Source organism: Petaurus breviceps, unplaced genomic scaffold (assembly GCF_028583685.1).
Source record: "Petaurus breviceps papuanus isolate PSGF00001 unplaced genomic scaffold, PetGlider_PUasm1.0 120, whole genome shotgun sequence".
Classification (NCBI taxonomy): Eukaryota; Metazoa; Chordata; class Mammalia; order Diprotodontia; family Petauridae; genus Petaurus; species Petaurus breviceps.
In genome coordinates this window covers 1,841,312-1,860,979 of record NW_027185627.1, presented here as the reverse complement: position 1 = coordinate 1,860,979, position 19,668 = coordinate 1,841,312, and the positions used below count along the sequence as shown (strand labels likewise).

The window sequence follows — 19,668 nt, the reverse complement described above, 5'->3', positions numbered from 1 at the left end:
AGAGGAAAAATTCCTCTATCTCTGGGTAGGAGGAAGATGAGAGTGATACATGAAAATTATGAAAAGAGAATTAACAGCTTGGCAAAAGAGGCACAAAAATGCTGCAGAAAAACAATGCCTTAAAAACAGAATTAACAAGATGGTAAAAAAAAAGGCACAAAAACTCATTGAAGAAAAGAGCTCCTTAAAAAGTAGAATTGGGCAAATGGAAAAAGTGGTACCAAAGCTAACTATAGAAAATAACACCTTGAAAACTGGAATTGGGCAAATGGAAGCTAATGACTCCATGAGACATCAAGAAGCAATATAATAAAGGTGAAAGAAGAAAATAATAGAAGAAAATGTGAAATATTTCATCAGAAAGACAATTGGATTGGAAAACAGATTGAGGACAGATAATTTAAGAATTATTAGACTGCCTGAAAGTCATGATAAAAAAAGAGCCTAGACATCATATTTCAAGAAATTATAAAGGAAAATTGCCTCAATATCTTAGATCCAGAGGGTAACACAGAAATGGAAAGAATCCACTAATCACTTCCTGAAAGAGATCCCAAAGACAAAAACTCTGAGAAATATTATAACCAAATTCCAGAATTCCCAGGTCAAAGGGAAAATATTGCAAGTAGTCAAAAAGAGACAAAGACCATTGAACCACAGTCAGGATCGCACAAGATTTAGCAACTTCCACATAAAAAAAAAAGCAGAGGGCTTGGAATATGACATTATGGAAGGCAAAGGAGCTAGGATTACAAACAAGAATAACCTACTCAGCAAAACTTAGTGTAGTCCTCCAAGTGGAGAATTGATATTTAATGAAATAGAGGACTTTCAAGTATTCTTAACGAAAAGACCACAGAAAATTTGACATTCAAACACAAGATTCAAGAGAAGTGTAAAAAAGGTAAACATAAAAGAGAAATCATAAGGGCTTCAATAAAGTCAACAAATGTTCCTAGATGGGAAGATGAGACATGTAACTCCCAAGAACTTTATAATTTTCAGGGTAGTTAGAAGGAGTCTGCATAGACAGAGAGCATGAGTGTGAGTCAATTATGTTAGGCTGTATCCTCCTGATAAACATTACTTGAGAATGAGTATTGTAAAATTTCAACTTGTAGGTCTGTAAGTTAGTCAATTATAACTACTAGTAATAGAATCACTAAAATGTACAAAAATTATTTTTGTTTTGAAATTAGTTTCTCAGAGCACAGACAAAAGTTGGAGGTAATTTCGAACCTAATAACTAATAATAGTTTACTTATGTGAATTCAGGGCTGACTCCCATGCAAAAAGTGTCTGTCTTTCAATTCAAGGAAGTCAGAGCATTTTTATAGGACTATAAAATCACAGATTTATGGCTAGAAGGGACTTCAGAAGTCACATAATTGAACCTTCTAAATTTACAAATGAGGAAACTGAGGACCAAGGAGATGAAATTACTTGCCTGATATCATACAGGCAGTGTGATAGAGACAGGATATGACCTCAGGTCCTCCAAGAAGCAGAGGCAAATGCTCTTTCCCATGGTGCTGCAAACTTACACACCCAAAGAAAACACGTGAAGCAAGAAGAACCCTATCAGTATCAAGGACCTCCTATTGCAGGAGTAAGGTTCTGTCTCTTTAGCTGGGCTCAATCTAGGACAAGCAATTTCCTAGATGCTTCCTTCCCCTTAGAGGACTGCACAAAAAGTCATTCCAGTTGTAGTTACAATAGGCACTCATTCTTTGTCCTACCTCCAGAAGAAAATCATTCTATAACCAAGGGGACCAGGTTTATCTTTTTAAAAATTTAATTATTTACTTTTAGTTTTCAACATTCACTTCCATAAATTTTAAATTTCTCTCCCTCTTCCTCATCCCTCCCCAAGATGGCTTGCAATCTGATATGGGTTCTACACATACATTACTATTAAACACATTTTCACATTAGTCATGTTGCATAGAAGAATTACAACAAATGGGAAAAACCATGAGAAAGAAAAACAAAATGAAACAAAACAAAAAAGTCTACTTCTTTCTGCATTTCTGACACCATAGTTCATTTTGTTTTTGTTTTTGCTTTTTGGAGGGGGGAGGGTAGGGCAATTGGGGTTAAGTGACTTGCCCAGTCACACAGCTAGTTTGGGTGTGTGTGTGTGTCAAGTGTCTGAGGCCAGATTTGAACCCAGGTCCTCCTGACCACAGGGCAGCTGCTCTACTCACTGTGCTACCTAGCTGCCCCTCCATAATTCTTTCTCTGGATGTGACTGGCATTTTCTATCATGTGTCCTTGGAATTGTTTTAGGCCCTTGTGTTGCTGAGAAGGGCTATCTATTAAAGTCAGTCCTGCCACACTGTCACTGTTACTGTGTACAATGTTCTCCTGCTTCTGGTCCCTTCATTCAGCATCAGTTCATATAAGTCTTTCCAGGTTTCTCTGAAGTCCATCTGTTCAACATTTCTTATAGCACAATAGTATTTCATTACATTCATAGGGACCAGTTTATCTTGCCAAAATTTGAAATTTTTTCCTACCTCTATCTATACTTCCTTTGTGGCAAGTTAGGACATAGCTATCTAGGGTCTCTCTGTCTCTCAAAATTTTATTGTCTCTACTCACCTGGAGTATCACTGTATCTGTGGTGGGCCAGAAACCCACAACTAAACAAGCACCTGAGTGTTCAAGGTATCCAGATACCTCTTTACTTTGTCAATCAGAGGAAGTAACCATATCAGAGGATATACTGACTGTGGTCTTATCAGAAGAAAGCGCTTTAAAATTCAGTGGAAATAGCAAGATAGAGTGGGACTTTTTAGGTAGGCCTGAGCTGCTCTAAAGATATCCTGTCTTCTATGACCATTTCTACAAATGACATTTCCCTATTAACCGTTGAAAGTGCCTTGTAGACTCCCTAGATAACATTCCAGATCCTTAGACTATTCCCTCATAACCTAGAATTTGGGACTGTGTAACTCAAAGAAAAATCATTCATGACTGAGCCAAACATGAAAGCCTTTTCAGACTCAGTTGTGCAGAAAATTGGCCCTAATGACAGAAGTTACATGGCTGGTTCCAACAATGGGAATGCTATCTGCTAAGGGCAACTCAACTAAAAGGTGAAAAAAGAGACTTCCCTGCTAAAGCAACTCTACCAATCAGTGGGGAAGGATGTCTGAAGATCACCCTAGGAGATTCATTCATCTCAACTCATTGAATATCCGATCCATCCCAATTCTACAAACGTTAAATTAAATATTTACTAAGTTGCTACCATGTGCAAAGTAACAAGTGTTAGAGGTCACTGGTACTTAGCTCCCACATGGGTAAATGAGTCCTTTAGGAATCATGCTGGCTTGTGCTTCACCTGTCATGCCAACCACAGAGTGAGGTGTGCCTACCTACCTCTGATGATGCACTTCCCCAGCTTGCTTGCTCCATGTAGCATGACTGATCATGCTGTTATCCAATCTCAGTTCAATTGATGACTGTGAATGGCAGACCCAGCCTGGGAACTTTTCCACTGGTAAATCCTAACCCCACCCAACCTAGATAAATCTTAGCCATACCCCAGTTGGACCAAGGCTGAGATCTTCTGAGATTTTATCACTAAGAACCTAAAACTTACTTGACCTTATTAAGCTTTCCTGGTGGGGATTTTACATTGCTTTAAAAAATTAAGGAAGCAAAAAGAAGACAGAGTGATAGATGGGTCATGACTTGATGACCTCTAAGGTTCTTTTAGTTCTCCATCTACCATCCTATGAATTCCCTATCTGTAACAATTGCCATGATCCTTAATGGCAAGGATCTATGACCTCTGATATAGACAGATCCAAGAAAATAAAGAAATGCTCAGAAGTTATTGCCAAATTTTGTACTGTTGCTGACCTTGTGTAACAAAAATATCAATTGACCCCTTCCTATACTTTGTCCCTAAGATTTCAATTAGCTTCCAGCAGAGCCCAAAACACAGGATTTTTCTTAGGGACAAATACAACAGAGAAAATACAAGGAAATACCCTCAGATAACCAGACTTCATAGAGCTATATTCCCTTGACACAAAGAGGTCTCATCTGGTTCTCTTGCTCTCCCTCCTTCCAACACAATCAGATCTCCAGACTTGGTAAATTTAGGAAACACCAGCCTAGAGATCCAAGCTCTCACCGCTTTTATATACTGCCCACAGGCAGCCTCAGAGTGGAAGAGAGACTGATGTAACTGCTAGAGCTACCAGCAGCAGCTGCTCCCTTCCTGCTCCCACAGCTCAATGGACTGTATCCAAAATTGTGCACCAGTGCCATCACTAAAATCATTTTACCTCCTGGCTCTCAGATTGGTACTAGATGATCTCAAATGATCTCTTTCTTCCATAACTACAATAGGTTTTTGAGATCTCACAATTCAAAAAGTGACAAAATCCCAGAACATTTGAATGTTGTGGTGTTCTCTTCATCCATACAAAGAACGTGCTCCTGCTAGAGAATTATTAGCAGTGAGAGCCCAGATAGAGACCATTTAGGGCCCTTTTAATTCAGTAGAGCTGTCCATGACTAATGGTGCTGAGTTGCTCCATATCTAAAGCCGAGGTTCTTTGGCAACCATCAGAACAATGACTGCCATTTACCTCTCCTGACTGCTATGTTCAGTCTCCTTAGAATTCTGTTGTGTTTAGTCTTCAGTATTGACTCTACAATATAGACTTCCCAGGCACTTTCTGAATCAGAAAAGACTATGTTTCTTTACCCTAGCACAAAGCCTGGCACATGGAAAATGTTTATAGATGCTTTCTAATTCACTCATTCATCCTTCTCCTGATCCTGGAATTTAAGATGATGAACCTAGCCAGCCAGATCTCACTTACTCTTGCCTTGTTTATTGTGCTTAAACCCTCTTGACCTAGATGGCAAATCTAGAGACTGTTTGACCCTCATCTTCTCTGATCATCTGACCGAGACTCAATTGAGTTCTCATTAGGAGGCAAACATTAATTTCCCTCACTGTTTCTTCTAGATTCCCTAGGCTTCCTCACTACTATTTAGACAATATAAATCCCGATTACAGTTCCCATTGTTTAATATCTGTCAGGAAAATGCTAATTTCATTGTGGGCCCCACTGCCTTTATCTCTCTATCACAAACAGGTTCCACCATAAATCAATGAGGGGCAGCATTTATAAGTGATTTCCGAGTAGGATATATTGGTGGCACCTCGTAAAACTGCTGTTTCATTAATGACCCATCTTCAGGTTTGTTACAGTTTCATTACAAGAAGTAATAGGCCTATGTATTTAAAAAATGAAATTACACGTTCTAATCAATTATGAAAAATACCAAATAACTGCTGAATAAATTAGAGCCACAAGACAAGGGGTTGGTATTTAAGGAGACTCCCCCAGCTCAGAGCTCCTCAGAATGCTGAGGCAACAGGAACACCTCCAAACAGGGAATAAATCAACACCTGGAATGGCAAGGTGGGGCTTCATCATCTTCATTCATCTTCAGGTGAACAGTGGATGCTGGGGACTAAACAGGCTTAGGGATGGATCGGAAATTTAATTGCGGTTGACTTTAAAATGATATTTTCCGACTTTGCATTCTCTAACTTATTTACATACAAATAACATGTCACATATTTGTAAGCCCTATTTTTCTTGTAGCTTTGAAATCTTCCTGCATGCAATTATTCTGAGATTCAACAAAGGCTGACCCAGAGCCCTGTACTACAACTTTGGAGCCCCTTTCAGTCTTAGCTCTGGGAATGTACTCCAGTGTTGGTGAATGGGTAGTATGATGAAGTGGGGAACACAGGTCATCCAAATCCTACCCTGGTGGATATGAAGGAATATGACCAACAGGTCAATGAGACCATTCACAGCAGAGAAAGTCTTCTGACTGGCCATTTCTAAGAGTGACTTTTGAAACAAGGGCAGAGTTAATCCAAAGGTGTTAGAGGGCAGTAATTTGTGCTATTGAGTTTTTCTTATTCTCCTCTATTATTGAAGATAAGTATAAGTAGTATACCTGATGATTTCTACTGACTCTCTCTCTTGTCCTTTCCTGCCTCTGTGACTTTGCTCATACTACTTCCTAATCTGGGATTTTCTGATACTTGTACCTACCTTATACTGTTAAAATTCTACCCATCTTTCAAAGTTCACCATAGATGTCACCTTCTCCAAGAAGCCTTGCCTTATATCCCTAGTCAGATCATTGATCTAGCACTAGAAGGGAAATTTTAGGCCATCTGGTTCTATCTTCTCATTTTACAGAAGGGGAAACTGAGGTTAATTACAGTTAAGTGACTTACCCAAGGTCCCACAAATAGTAAGTTGCAGATGCGTGATCTCTCCATTTTCAGATGTCCCACAATATTCAATTTTCTGTACCTCTCATGCACTTATCACATTCTAATTTGTATTATTATTTTATCTCTTTATAATTTCCCCAAACAATTAAATTATTTAAGCTTTTTGAGGGTATGACTATGTTTTACTTCTATATCCCACACCATCTGGGATACTATCTTCTACATTGTAGAGGACTGATAAAAGTTAATTGATATGAAAGGTCAGAAATAACACTTTAGATTTATATGTTTTTCTCATCTAGAAGTGGGATGAAAGGTCCAGATTTCAGTCACATACTAACAATATCTTCCTAATACCCCAGTTCCCAGTACTTTGTTAGATTCAGCTTCCCAGGAGAGCACGGAACATTTTGCATTTGCCTTGATCACATAAAGAGATCATATATGGCAAAGGTAAGAAAAATGAGCGCATAGATTTCAGAAAAACTTGGAAAGACTTCCATAAACTGAAGCAAAGTGAAGCAAGCAGAATCAGATGGTACATAGTAACAGCAACCTTGTGTAATGATCAACTATGATTGACTTAGCTCTTTTCAACAATACAATGATCCAAGATAATTCCAAAGGACTCATGGAAAATGCTCTCCACCTCCAGAGAAAGAAATGATGAAGTCTGAATGCAAATCAAAGCATACTATTGTCACTTTCTTTTTTGTGTTTTCTTCCCTTAGTTCTGTTTCTTCTTTCACAACATGACTAATATGGAAATGTTTTACAATATTGCACATATGTAACTTATTTAAAATTCATACCTTTCAGGGAAGGAAGAGCAGAGGAAAGGTGGGAAAAAAATTGGAACTCATTTTTTTTAAATGAATGCTAAAAATTGTCTTTACATATAATTGGAAAAATACTATCTTTTTTTTAAAGTGAGAAGTCCATATTTGTGACCAGTCTCAGTGACTTGCTTGGGTTTGTTATAGAAAGTGCCCTGCAAACATGAGCAGCCATAATGAATTTCCATTCAATACCAGGTACTTGTACCATATTAAATCAACAAGACACTTACACAACTTATCAGTTCAGTCAATCTAATTAAATCAGTAGCTTTCATATCTGCAGTGTGGTTTAAAGGGGATGTTAGTTTAAAAAGAAGACATTCTTTCCTTTTAAAAATCTCCCCTGGAAGATCTGATTAAGTACCTGAAATTATGTTATGTAATAGAAAGAGCCTTAAATTAAGCTTCTGGGGACCTAGGTTCCAGCTCTGGCTGTACCATTAATTAGATCTGTGACCTTAGCAAAGTTATGTCACTTCCCTGGGTCTCAGTTTTCTCATCTATAAAATAAAAAGGTTAGAAGACATCTATAAGCCATCTCCCTCAACTTGTATTTTATGATTCAAAAATTCCCTTTTAGGTTAGGGCATTGAAGGTCCCTGTGAAAGATGTGAATATATTCTCTGGAAGGGGTAACCCATAAAGCAATTATTTAAAACTTCTCCATGAGGCAATAACCAATTGGTCAGTTCAAGAATCATGGGATGATAAATTTAGTCCTGTAAGGGACCTTAGAAATTGTCTAGCCTGACTGTCTTATGCTAAAGGTGAGAAAACCAAGAGCCAGAGAAGTTAAACAACATGCCTGAGGTCCCAAAGACAGTAAAAATGGCAGAACCAGAATTCAGCAGATGAGGTACCATTAGGTAGTGGTAGAGAAAGTTTCTTCACTGGGACCTCCTTGTATCCTTATACCAATAACCTCACAGGTCTGATCCTACCCAAAAATAGATGAATAATTATAGATTAAGAAAATTTCATATGTGCATATTATATATAAATGTATGTATGTATATGCACATAAAGAAATATATATAGACCAAGCAGATTATATGCATATCTAGATACATATATGTATATTATCTGCTTATTCGATATCTATTTAAATATGTGTTATCATGTATACTTTATTACATGTTTATAGATATGTATACACAGATACACACATGTAGTCAAGACCTGTGATTTTGGACTAACGTCTGAAGAATTCAGAAATGAATTGATTCTTACCTGCTTTTAAATCAGTTTTCTAAAGAAATATGCTGCTTATTGGGTCATGTCCTTTCTCATGACTTCAAGTCCAATGCTAGAGAATCTTAGATCTTTTTCTCATCAGTTATAACAAGCCTTTGAGGGCACACAATTCATGGATGTCACCAATAACCAAATTTAGCAAATGCCAGCACCATCTTGGACTCTGAAATTGGGATGACTGAGTCAACCAGTTGCAGGAGAGACTCTGATTCCAGCTGGGGAAAGGTGAATTTCATGAGAAACTAGCTCAGACCTTCATGGCACTGCACACTCAGCATTTATGTTAGATGCTGAGGGATGGCTGAAGTACAAGGGGAAGGTTTTACAGCAGGATCATATCTTCCCCATCTTAAATCCATGGGCTTGAATGGGAAAAGTCTTACAAGTAGAGACACTGAGTGCCTCCTCCTGAAAAAATGTTTAAAAATATTCCTGAAGTGGTTGAGGAATTACTTCCATGGCCACAGGGATGATGACAGTGCTTCAGGGAATTAGGGACATAACACAATTAGACTTCACAGCCCTGAAATAGGAGTTGTGGTCCTTTCTTCCATCCCTAAAGGATATGCTTCCCTCAAATAGGAAAACCTATTGAGACTCTTGAATTGGCAATAGATTAAAGGGAAGGCATTAGCAGATGCTCCAACTAAAGAAGCCTGTACTTTTTTGGGTCATTAACTCTGTTCCACAGAGAAATTTAAAACTCAAAAGGGTTTGATCAAGCAAGGGGCAAAGCTGTGAACAGGAACTGGAAACTGCCAATGCGTGTCAATGGGACCAATTTCCTAGACTTCAGTGGCATATTAGGCCTTGGATTGCCTCTCTGGGAAGGCCAAAGGCTGCTTGCCAAAAGAAATATAGCTTGGCTAATGTACTAAAAGATTGTCCAAAATGGTCACAATATAAACTTCCTTTAAAAAGTCAAGTAGAACATTTAGGAAATGGCTTGGGAGTCCTTTTCTGGGATGTGACCACTGTGATCAGAGACACATCTCTTACTTTTCCCTTGTGGAGACCATTCATTGTTTCATAATTTCATGATCTTGCCCTTTAGTCCAACTGTCTATTGTTTTTGTTGGCAGTAATTACCTGAAGTGAATAAGTGAATATCATTTTGTTCTTAATGTCCACCTCCTGTGCCTGCACTGTTATTTCCTAGAAGGATGATTTTTTTAAAAAGGGACAGGAAAATTAAATACTCCAAATACCTCTATGTGATTGAGCATTTGATTCCCTGGGCCATGTGGATGGGAATGATTTGGGAATGTCCATTGCTAAATAGGACCGGGAAAGATGATCCAAGTTTCTCCTTATTGGATGAATTTAAGATGGTTGGGTAAAAATTTCAAGACTGCTGTGGATAAGGGGTGGCCAGGTGGCTCAGTGAGTAAAAGCACTGGCTCCAGTGTTGGGATGACCTGGGGATCGAATCTGGGCTCCGACACTTAGCACCACACCCAGAAATAACTGGCATTGTAACCTTGAGCAAGTTACTTAACCCCGATTGCTCATAAAAAAAAAAAAAGAAAGACTGCTGTGGATCGGGCAGTTACTGGAAATCAGAGCAGGTGGATAGGTCAGGATTAAGCAGAGCCATTGGAAATGAAGCACAAGCAACAAAGGTCATGCTTTCCTGTTTTATTTTGAAGAATTTGAGGAGAAATTAATCTATTACCTATGTGAATGCTTAAAAGCATTGAAATAGTCATCAAGAGGCATCAGTGAAAATAACATGGGTAAGGTCTCTAGGAAAGAATTTCTCAAGCTGTTTCTAGCTAAAAGCAAGGAAGATGCATTAGAAGTCCCCTAGACAACTAGAACTAGACAGACTCAAACACCAGAGTTCAGAATAAAAGGCAAGGTTTAAAATCAAGATAAAACCAAGTCTACCAATATTGGTGACAGCCGGGTCTGCTCCTTTCTCTCTTCTACTATGTTCAGGTTCTTCAGCTTGTCAGTTCCAGTGGGAATGGGCCCACCTCCATTTGGGCCTCTAGTCTAGCACAGTACAAGGAGCCCATAATTCAGAATAAACTTGATTCATCATGAAAATTCAACCTGGCTAGTGTTGGGCCCTTGGTCCCTACCCAGCCATTGTTTTATAATCCCTGCTTCCTTATCCCCCTGGGTTCTGACCTACCTGTCTTCTTGGTCCTTGATTTCCTATACTTAGCCAACCTGAACTTTTGCTATCTTTCGAATATTTATTGCCTTTGCTGAACTCTTGGACCCTTAGATCCAATCTATAGTTTAATAATGCATTCTTCTTGCCCTACTTTTCAGTCTTGCCCAGCTCAGATTCTAATTTGCTTATTTCATTAAAGCCCAATACAACCTGGTCTCAACCTATCTTTCAAGTCTCACTGGACATTACTCTCCTTCCTGGACTCTGTAATCCAGTCTGAGAGAAATTATTATTTCTCTCTTCTATTAATAACAATTATTAATTGAATTTAAGATTACCCTTTTCTATTTCCTCATTCAGAACTCAGTCCCTTGTAGGTTATTCAGCTGGCTTCTGAAGGACACTGCTGACAGATGAGATTGCTCAAATCCTCAGGGAACATGCTTTTTGATTTCAGGTTGGACTCCACCCAACTAGGAGACCTTACAACGAACCCAATCTAAGAGAAATTTTGCCCTTAGAATATAAGATCCTATCTCTCCTTGGAACCTTCCATTAGAATTTAGGGTAAAACTTAGCTTATGAATGAGAAAACCAACCAGCAAAGACTGGATAGAAATGAATTCTTTTGTCCCAATTACTAAAACAGGCTAAGTCTCATAATTAGATCATGCTCTCCTCATTCATATATCCACCCCTTCACCAACTATTAACCAGAGTTGATTTTGACCCTCCAGTATACTCCCTTTTTCAAAGGCTTTTTTTAAGCATTCAGAGGCCCCCAAGATTTGTCTTTGATTTATGCGAGAAAGCCAAATGACCATCCTTTTTAAAAATTATTCACTAGTAATAATTAATAAAATGATTAATTACCCAGAAATTATGTCTCTCAGGCTTTTCATCTGTTACAAGCCAAAACAAATCTCCTCTCATCTTCACACACAAAACTCCTTCGTGTTCCTGCAATGCATTCCCTCATTTTCATCTCATGAAATCTCTCACTTCCTATATGACATGGTGCAAGTAACCACCTTCCATATAAAGCCTTTTCTGATTCCCCCTCCCAACTGCTAGTATCCTTCCTCTCAAATTACTTGTATTTAACTACTTTGTATATATTCTTATTCACTTTATATTTATGCTATATATATATTTACATGTGCATTTCTCTTCCCCTTTAGAATGTGAGTTCCTTACAACTAGGGATTGTTTCATTCTTCATACTTTTATGCTCTCTCATCTCTCAATCCATCTCATAGTAGGTGCTTAATCAGTACTGTTTGATTTGTCTCATTGGACTTCTGTTCTCTGTACACTCATACCTTTTGCTTTTTTTTCAGTCATTTCAATTGTGTCCTGACCCCATTTGGGGTTTTCTTGGAAAAGATACTGGAGAAGTTTGCCATTTCCTTCTCCAGATCATTTTACAGATGAGGAAACTGAGGCAAACAGGGTTGCATGATTTGCCCAAGGGTGACACAGATAGCAAATGTCTGAGGCCATATTTGAACTCACAAAGATGAATTTTCCTAACTTCAGGAATCTATCCATTGCACCACCTAGTTTCCCTTATATTCATTCCCATCTGCTCCAAATTCCTGCATTCTAAACCTAGCTTTCATAAACAAAATCTCTTTCTGGTCTGTGACCCACTGGTCAGGACAAACTCCCATATCCTAAACACAAAATGTGCCCTGAAAACTGGCATCCTGATACCACTCATCTTGTCCTTAATCTCAGACAACATACCCAGTCTGTTCACCTGGATCGTGCTACTAGTCTACCTGGTTTGGCCAAAATGGTATTTGTGCTCCCCTAACATTTATTGGACCTCTTCCCTGCCAAGAAGCCTAATAATCATCATAGGACATCACTGACCTTAATTATGATCTAAACCTCCCCCATTACCTCATTCTATAAGTCCTGGTTCCTCCACCTATCAGGAATTGAGGGGACAAAAAATAAGTAGATGGTCAAATGGTCACATCTTTACGTCAGGAGCCAGCAGATGAAGGGACAAAGCAATGGAGGTGATCAAACATCTGAGGAAATGATCAAGCACCTGAAGATTTTCTGCTACCTCAGTTCCTACCAAAGCAAACAGATTCAAGATGCCAATAACAATTTGTGTTTCTATAAAGCACTTTACAGTTTACATATTTTTGTGCTCTTCATATATTATCTTATTTGACTACCAAAACAATTCTATGAGGTTCATACTGCAAGTATTATCATCATCGTTCTTTTGTTTTTGTTTTTGCTTTTTGGAGGGGGGAAGGTAGGGCAAATGGGGTTAAGTGACTTGCCCACAGTCACATGGCTAGTTTTGTGTTAAGTGACTGAGACAGGATTTGAATTCAGGTCCTCCTGACTCCAGGGCCCATGCTCTATTCACTACACCACCTAGTCACCCCCATCTTTTTTAATATATGAGGAAAACAAGAGGTTAAATGACTTGTCCAAGTCGACATGGCTAATAAATAACAAAGTCAGAGTGTGAATCCACATGTCCTGACTCCATGTCCCTTTTCCCCTATATTGTGTTGCTTCTCTATAAGGTAAGAACTTAAAAAGTGAGGCTTAGCAAGTAGCCCTCATATGGTTCTTATGGAAGTAGAAATCAATGCCCAGGTGTTGTTGTTGGCCTGAAACTTGAAGATGAGACATGACCAAGAACACAGAGTCAGGGTACGGACTTCAAGGGCAGAGGCTGTTCCTGAAAGCACCTGACTTCAGCTCATCAAATGAAGATGTGTACCAATTTTCAAATTGTCATTGTTTTTACTATGCTAGGCATGTCTAATTTATTATTTATTCTAAACAGAGTGTGCTTGCGTTGCTATTAGTATTGGTGGTTGCTTTTGGTTTGAACTGCTAGGGACTAGTTAACCATTGCTTGGAAAGCGTTTGATTCACTTTGCTTTAAGGGCTTTTACCTGGGAGAAGAGGGTCTTGGAAGCTTGGGTTTTTCAAGGCTGCTAATAGGAGAGGTCTAATTTTCAGCCTGCACGTGCTCACTAGCAGGTAAATAAGTCCATTTACAGTCAAAAATTCCAAAGCAAAAACAAATAAAAATATACCCACCACACAATGCCAATAAGTGGAGGGGCAGAGGTGGAAAAGCTGTTGTGGCCAATTATGACTTTGCCTATAAGAACTAGCATTATGGAGACCTCTGATGATTTGTGTTCTGATCTAACCAATGATTTCAGAAAAACTGACACAAATTATTTCAGAGTCAGAACTCTATGATTTCCTAATTATTGTATTTGAACTGAATCATGTGAGCCTCAGAATTCTTTGCCTTGAGTTTCTGAGATCCCCCACCCAATTTTCCTATTGTGGGTTTGCTTATCTACTATAATACAAGATGGGAAAATATGCCCTGTGTATTCTTATCCTGAGGCCCCTAAATAGTTGACTTGCCTGCTCGTGTCTGTTTCTGGCTAACAGGAAGGAACCTGGCTACCAGATCCAGTTGGTTAGAAGGGGAGGGGTCACAACTACCAATGAACTGATCCCCGAGTAAGCTAGCTAGGGTCTTGTTTGAGTGTAGTCTTGAGGACTTTTCTTCTACTACCAGGGAATAAAGCAACTTAAGTCTCAGAAGTTAGTACTGGGCTGTGAATATTTGAATGTGTGGTTTTCATGTTATATGAATGACTTTTCTTTTCACTTTATGTAAAATCTCCATATGCATCACCAAGAATCTCCCGTATCTCTAGGTCTCCTTTTGTTCCTTTCAGGGGATCTGAGTGACTTATTAATTATAAATGGAAATGGAAGCACTGAAACAGAAGTTGATGTTGGTATAATCATGCCCTGTGTTTGCATTATCATGAGTAGATTATTAAAAATTAATAAAGCAGCCATAATTGGGCTCCAGCCTCCCAGAAGTCACAGAAGAAACAGATGGAGCTTTTGGGCTAAATAGTAGATTATATTTTCTTGCTCTTTAATCTAAATCAGTTAAAAAATAATCGATTAAGAAAATGTCTTTCAGATTCAATTATTGATGTTTGGGATATTATCAACAATACTGTCATCAGAAGAGTTTCCCCCAATGGAAGGTTAAAGACTTGGAAGATTCAATTAGGGATAAAGGAATCCAGCCACCCTTGAATCTCTTCTGTCTGTTAAATTTTGCTAAATGTTTGGGACTTAGTCAAAAGCTAAGCATATGTTATTTTTTGCAAATACTTCTTTCATTGTGAACCATAAGATTCTAAAGAAAAATTGCATCAATCCATATCCTCTGTTTAAAATAATTGAAATGATCATAAGACAACTTTAATGAAAAAAAACATACAGGGGAAGGTTTCTTGAAAGAAAATTCTCAAAGGGTATTAAGAGGAAAGGTAGGAAGGAACAGAGGGAGGGAGAGAAGAAGGAAGGAAGGAAGGGAAGGAGGGAGGGAGGAATCTGTGCAAATATATATGGGGATGGGTCTTTGATGGGAATAATGATTTTGTGAAATGTGAGGCTTAAATTTATCATATAAGAATAATCATTTTACAAGTCTATACCTCTGAAGAACTAAAATGAACACCACACCGAGGGAAATGGAAAGATACATGGTGAGTATGTGTGGAGGCTACAACATAAAACCAATGAGAAGTTCCTAAGAAGATGAGGAAAGGACTTCTTCAAATAACTATGACAAGAAGAGAAGATGGGTTGGCCATGTGGCAACAGATAGGGATGGTAGGTGGATGACCAAAGCGCTCTACTGGTATCCTCACAAGTCACAAGATCAAGACAAGGAAGGCTTCCAGCACATTCAGTGGATCATCTGTTGAAGTTTGAGAGGATATGGATGAGACTGCCATGTCATTGGCAAGCATAGATGTGATGGGATCTTTATCATTGAAAGACACTTCCTAATTGACGAGCTCACATATTCACTGAACTAGTCGTATATTAGAAAGGCACAAAAAAAGAAAGGCACATTATCTAGCACCAAACTTCTCTCCTTCCTTTTGCTGGCCACACATCTAAAGTTATGGTCTATGCAAGTCAAGTCAGCAAGGACTCATAAAACACTTAATATATACCAGGCACTGTTCTACATTCTGGGAATACAAACAGAAGCAGAAAGAAATATAGTCCCTGCCCTCAAGAACTTGCATTCTAATCAGGAAAAAACAATATATAAAAGGGAGATATGCATGTATGTGTGTGTATGGTGTGTGGAAAGAGGGGAGAGAGAGAGAGAGAGAGAGAGAGAGAGAGAGAGAGAGAGAGAGAGAGAGAGAGAGAGAGAGAGAGAGAGAGAGAGAGAGAGAAGGGGGAGGGGAAAGGAGGTGGTACCCACACCAAATAAAGTCAAGAATAAAGTCCAGAGTGGAATGAAGACCTGAGCACCTTCCTTAAAACGGAGGTGCTGAAAGGAAACAAACACTCAGAGGAAAGGGCTGCTGCTTCTACTTCTTTGATATCTACAAGTTGGATTCCATCAGCACCGTTCTCCTGATATTTTGCTCATCCAAGAGTCTCTGCCCAATCATTGCCCAAAAGCCCCTTCTCATTCTTTACCCATCCTGGTGTCTCTGCAGTGTTCCATATTGTTGACCACCAGTTACCGAAAAATGTTCATTTGCCACTGCACTTTCTAGCTCTTCTACCACTTCTTAAGGCATCCAAGTGGTATTGAAAATAGGTCTGGAGTCAGGAAGACTCACTTTCCTGACTTCAAATATGGCCTCACACACTTACTAGTTGTGTGATCCTGGGCAAGTCACTTAACACTGTTTGCCTCAGTTTCCTCATCTGTAAAATGAGCTGAAGAACAAAATGACAAACTGCTCCAGTATCTCTGCCAAGAAATCCCAAAATGGGGTAATGAAGAGTTATACATGACTAAAATGACTGAAAAACAAGACTGTCTCTCTGATGATTACTGTCTCTACTATTTTTCTCTCCCTCTCCACCTTGTTTCCTAAATATGTACTTTTCTTCAAGACTGAGTCCTCAGTCTCCTGCTCTCTCCTCTATACTCTTTATCTCTGGAGGATCTCATCTATTTTCATGGCTACAGCTATGGGTGGAAAATTCCTGGATTTTTATGTGAAGCCTACACATTTCTAGACTAATGTTTTCACCTGGATATCTTATCAGCACTTCCAATTCATCATATCCAAAATCAGACTCATTATCTTTTCTGTAAAACACACACACATCCAAAGTACCACAATGAATTGATCTTTAAACTTTGGAGTCTGATTTTTTTTATACTTCTCTATCCTATATGCAATTTTGTCATTTAAAATGTTCCTTCAAAATCTCTCTCATATCAATAATTAAGACCCTCACATATATAGAATTTTGAGGTTTACAAAACACTTTGTGTATATTCTCTCAACAAGTATTTGGGGTAGGAACCACAGGCATTGTTCCCATTTTACAGATGATGAAAGTGACACTCAAATGAGTGAAGTGGCTTATCCAAGGTCATGCTACAAGCCTGTGTAATAACAGGATTCAAAACCAGTCATATCTTACTGACCTCAGGTTCATCACTCTATCTACTGAATCATATTGCCTCTCAATTGTTACAGCAGTTCCTCTAATCGATGACCTAATCCCTTCACCCTTGGACAACTGAAATGACCTTTTACCTGAGATAGTTTCAGGTTTTACCTCCTAGTCCTGAGAAAGGATATTTTGGGTTTTACCTCTTTGTTCCCAGGGATATTCAGAGTTTCACTTCTCAGCCAAAGGGACTGACACACTGACTCATTACATGTCCTCTGGGTTTTATCCTTCTTGTCACAACACACAAGGAGTTCTATCATTACAAGTACACAGTTCATGCCTTGTGCAAAAACCAATTTATGTAGTCCTGACTTAATTCACTTAGACTGTGGGGTCTAAGCTTCCAAAGGAGAAAGAAAAGGACCTCTTCCAAAGAGAGGTCAAGAGTACAAGGAGAAAGGTTAGTCTTGGCAAGGATAAGGGCTACTTCTTTCTCAGAGGAGAGAATGGAAGAAGATGTCGAAATATTCTGATATGTGGAGTAGGAGAGAAAAAGGAGTTCACCAGGGATGGCTTTTTTAATACCCACTGTGGGAAGTGTATTAAAGAGTCAATCAGAGAAGGAAAAAGAGTTACTCTGCAGCAGTGAGGGCCCAGCTGAAAATGAATAACATAGGGGTGGCTAGGTGGCGCAGTGAATAAAGCACTGGCCCCAGAGTTAGGAGGACCCAAGTTCGGTTCTGGCCTCAGACACTTAACACCCACACACACAAAAACTAGCCGTGTAACCTTGGGCAAGTTGCTTAACCCCAATTGCCGTCCAAAAGGCAAAAAAAAAAGGCGAATAACATAAATGTTCTCAACAAAATTGCTTAACTCATTGGGTTGTTATGAAGAAAGTGCTTTGCAAATTTTAAAATGCTAAATGAATGTGTTATTATCAGAGTTATATTAACATGGTATTGTTATTATAGTAATACTACTAGTTGACTTTATTCAGAGTTTTGAGGTTTACAAAACACTTTACATACAACATGCCAATGGATCCTCACAACAATTCTATGAAGCAGATACTACAGATGTTATCTCCATTTTGGGAAACTGAGGCTCAGAGGTTAGGTGATATTCCCAAAGTCTCATAGCTAGCAAAAACTAGAGGCAAGATCAGAATGCAGGTCTCTTTTGATTCTAAGGTCAATATACATTTTACTAAATCACTATGCCCCCATCAGGCTGTGAGTCCCCGTAAATAATGGACTTTTTCTGCCTCTGGATCCTTAAAGCTTGGAATAGATAATGGGTCTGAGATTCACCACCAAAGCAGCAAATGACTGTAATAACTGGGTCACTGGTATCTGAATTCACACTTGCACAGCTTTGTTCCAAATTGGGGGAGCATGAAGAACACCTGGAAGACAGCTTATATGTCGACTCCCAAATTCTGAATCCCATCCCCCCCAAAGAAAAACATAAATTCTCTAGCACCTCAGTATTTCTGAGATATGGGATTATATAAGCATACCTTTTCATATAGATTCTCTAGCAAATCCTTTGTTATTTCCAATGCATCCAATCAATCAAAAAGCATTTAAATGTCTACTATGCCAGTCATCGTGTTAGATGCTAGAAATACAACTAATGAGACAACCACTACTCTCAAGGAGTTTACAATCTAACTCATTCATGATTGACTATGTATCCAATTCTGTGGTTAACTCCTCATAATTTTTTTTTTACATTTTCAGAAGGCCATCAATGCATTGATCCAAAGCAATTCATTTCTAACGATGGAATTTCTGGCTCTGAAAATGGCTGGTACCAATGATAATTTGGAGTAAGGGGGACCTGTAAAGTAGCTTGAGCTCCAGCAGGCACACAACTACCTACTTTGGTCTGGGTAAGAGCAATCATGATAGCAGACGTGAGCCCTTTGGAGAAGCTCTATGAGTGGGAACTTGGTTGCAGAGAGACATGATCTTGAAGGGTCTGTTTCCTATGTACTTTAATCGCAGCATCTATAACAGATCAAGCATATTCTGCTTTTTCCTGCCCTGCCCTACCATAGGAAACAGTTTATTCTTCAGGCCACTTTCCCTTTTTCTGAATTATTCATTTCCTGATAATCTGCCCTCCAGCACCCTGCAGCCCTGATAATAACTGCACATTAAAGAGACACATGCTCTCTGCCCTTTGATGTCAAACCTATAAAAACCTCTCTCTGGAGGATGAACTCGAATCTGATGTATCAAGAGCTGGTGCTGTATCTGCCAGGGCAGAGATACCAATACAGATAATGATGCCATCTCATTACACCACATTTTCCCCAGCTCCACAGCACTGAGAAATGTAATCTCTGGAGTTGGCAGCTCTGATACTCCATGCAGGCTTTGCCATCTAAGTAGAGTGTGCATAATCCTTGCTCAACATTCCTTCCCTCCCAGATAAAATGTCATCTTCATCTGCCAGGGACATGAACAGAAAGATGTCCTCAGTGGATAAGGTGATCCTATCGCCCAAGCTCCTAATTAAGTGAATGAGAAAACAGTGATGAAGTCTTGCTATGTGCTGGGCAGTATACTTAAAAAATGAAAACAAAAACAAAAAAACAAGAAACAAAAACAAAACAAAAACCTGGGTATAACAGTACAGACAGACAAGACAGCCTTTGCATTCAAGGAATCAGC

At 38.9% G+C, this 19,668-nt stretch overlaps 1 protein-coding gene across 1 annotated transcript in view; it reads right to left on the bottom strand.

Annotated features, from left to right (window-relative positions):
• The window catches only part of HS3ST2 (heparan sulfate-glucosamine 3-sulfotransferase 2), a 153,184-nt gene that overhangs the window by 97,223 nt on the left and 36,293 nt on the right, over window positions 1-19,668 (bottom strand). The gene's annotated exons all lie outside the window — the stretch shown is intronic.